This window comes from Sapajus apella, unplaced genomic scaffold, assembly GCF_009761245.1.
Source record: "Sapajus apella isolate SASKATOON/1434 unplaced genomic scaffold, GSC_monkey_1.0 scaffold26, whole genome shotgun sequence".
Taxonomy (NCBI): domain Eukaryota; kingdom Metazoa; phylum Chordata; class Mammalia; order Primates; family Cebidae; genus Sapajus; species Sapajus apella.
This window is the reverse complement of record NW_022436966.1, coordinates 19550094-19553330: the sequence shown is the minus strand read 5'-3', so window position 1 is coordinate 19553330 and position 3237 is coordinate 19550094.

Here is a 3237-nt window from a genome sequence, read left to right as displayed (position 1 = left end):
TATAACACCGCTAGAACTTTACTGTGAATCTGAAATTTTTCCAAAATGTTGAAATGTATTTTTTAAAATTCAAGGATGAAAATACACTAGCCCTGCAAAGATGGTACATGTGTGTGTCCTAGTATGTACGGGGTCCCGTTCTGAGTGCTAAGGATCCAGTAGCGAACAGTCTTCTAGTTACTGAATCTTATTTCATTTAGAGAAAAAGAGGCATACTTGGCACACAGTGCTTGCCAATTTTTAACCAGCCAATGCTGTGATATATTTCTTCCTCTGCTGCATCTTCTAAAGTAGGCTGAACTGGTTGGCTCAAATCACTTAAAATATTTTGTTTCCATTATTTTCCACAGAGTCAATTAAAAACTCTTAAACCCATAAGCATACTATGAAAGAAGGAAGGAAACAGGAAACAGTACTGACTTCATCTTTGATTTAAAATTGCCTGCAGCCAAAAGAAACGCATGTTTCCTGTTTCTTAATGTTTTCTATTAAATGTATAAAAGACATGATAAAGTTTCTTTATGAAAAGTCCTGAGTTTGCATTTTCACTCACTTGCAATTCAGTTAAAGTATATACGTTGAAAGAAAACTTTATCTGTGCTTTTAAATGCAGGAATGGACTACTTGCCCAGAGCCTGGGGAAATACAACTCCTTGGCTCATTTCTGATTTAACTCTAGGGTTGGAGTCTTTGCCATTGAGTGTAACAGTGACAGCTCACCTTAGGTTTCCATTTACATGCACATGTTTCTGTCCTGAGAAGAAGTGTCCAGCTCCGGCTTCATCTGGTGTTTCCAACTAATCCTTAATAGCCCTAAAACTGACTCCAAAGAGGGCAACGCAGGCAAATTGTCTGTCCCTCTCTCAGGACAATGTCAATAATGTATCCACTTTGGGCACTTGGAATATAACTGCCAACTTCAACCTGAGGCCAATAAAATTTTTTATCCAGTAGATAGACAAATAAATAGACAAACAACAAAAAAATTTTTTTTAAATAAGAAGACATACATGAGGCCAACAAACAAATGAAAAAATGCTCATCATCACTGGTCATTATAGAAATGCAAATCAAAATCACATTGAGATACCATCTCACACCAGTTAGAATGGCGATCATTAAAAAATCTGGAGACAACAGATGCTGGAGAGGATGTGGAGAAATAGGAACACTTTTACACTGTTGGTGGGAGTGCAAATTAGTTCAACCATTGTGGAAGACAGTGTGGTGATTCCCCAAGGACCTAGAAATAGAAATTCCATTTGACCCAGCGATCCCATTATTGAGTATATAGCCAAAGGATTATAAATCATTCTACTATAAGGACACACGCACACAAATGTTCATTGCAGCACTGTTTACAATAGCAAAGACCTGGAACCAACCCAAATGCCCATCGATGATAGACTGGACAGGGAAAATGTGGCACATATACACCATGGAATATTATGTAGCCATCAAAAACAATGAGTTCGTATCCTTTGTAGGTACATGGATGAACCTGGAAACCATCATTCTCAGCAAACTGTCACAAGAACAGAAAATCAAACACCGCATGTTCTCACTCATAGGTGGGTGTTGAACAATGAGAACACATGGACACAGGGAGGGGAGCAACACACACTGGGGTCTGTAGCAGGGAAATAGGGGAGGGTCAGTGGGGGGTGGGGAGTTGGGGAGAGATAGCATGGGGAGAAATGCCGGATATAGCTGACGGGGAGGAAGGCAGCAAATCACACTGCCATGTGTGTACCTATGCGACAATCTTGCATGTTCTTCACGTGTACCCCAAAACCTAAAATACAATTTAAAAAAAGAATTAAAAAAAAAGATAAATAAAGAAGATATGTTACATGGAACTCCTTGATTGAATCCACTTTGGCCACGCCCAAAGTGTGGAGGGGAAGATACAATACAAAAGGGTCAAAGTTAGCAATCCATTCTTGATGGAGAGAAGGTGTTTCTTGGTACTGAATGTGTGGTCCGCCTCCACTCCACTCGGGAAAGGTCATGCAAACAGTTAATTTAAGCTTTATAACTGTCAGACAGCAACCATGTGCAGCAGTCTACTGGGCGCTGTCTAGTGCACTGCTGTAAGAGTGGTCCTGGGGAAGAGGTGACCCTCCGAGTGATGAACTGGGTCTTGGACATCCCCTCTCTGTCTTACCCTCCCCTCTCTCCAATCACCTCCAATCTTCGCTTACAAAACAGGACCACAACCCAACTATCTGTAAGTCAATATATCACTGCTGAGGGAGGAAACATTCTGGGACAAGGAAACGCTAACATGAGACAAGGCTGAAATAAAAAGTTAGTGTGTGGACGCTAATTTGCCACCAATGATAGAACCTGTGTTTCCTCTCCCCTGGGTAGCGCTCTGATACTAACTTTGAATTATTTCATTCTGCATTGTCTCTGGCTCTCTAATGTAAAGGACCTGGAGACTAGTTCTGCTTTTCATTTTAAACACAAAAAGCACTTGCTGGCTGAAATAGTCATCTGTTACTGACATCCCACTTTTCCCTTTATTATCAGCCCAAAAATATGTGTGTGTGTGTGTGTGTGTGTGTGTGTGTGTGTGTGTGTGTGTGAAGCAGAAAATCTCAGCTGTTTGCTTTGCAGCTATCAAAAGATTTTAGAACAGAGCTTAGAGGGGATTTGGGGAATGACATAAATCTGTTGGTTTCCATGCAGGAGTGAATCAGAGGAGGAGGTAGCGCCCTTGAAAAGATACAGATTCAACATGAGAACATTTCTCTACTTTCAAGGTGGGTGCTCATGGTGTCTGCCGTACCCTCAATCACAGTGAGAATAAAGTTGAAAGAAAATGTCCTTTTAGGGCTTTCATGGAACAGCCAGTTCCATGTGGCTCCCGATGGCAAGGAAAACGAACTAAGGGGTACACACTGTTAGCTGTCTACATAATATCTATTCCTCCTTCTTCCTGCTAATAAAACCTTAATTTTGACCAGAGTGAAAATATGTCCCATCCCACAGAATAAATTTGGACTATGTAGTCTAAATCAATCACGGTCATCCCATTGCCAACTTTCCCAGACGTTTCTGTATCAAGGGATGGCCATATGATCCAGTTCTGGTAATGACCTGTCAAGGGAAGTCAGACAGGGGCCTTCAGGGAGTTTTACCTTCCTAACAAAAGCAAGAGACATGCTGGGCACTATCTTTCTTTTTCCCTTTTCTTCCTGCCTTGAACACAGATGTGATGTTTAGCTGGAA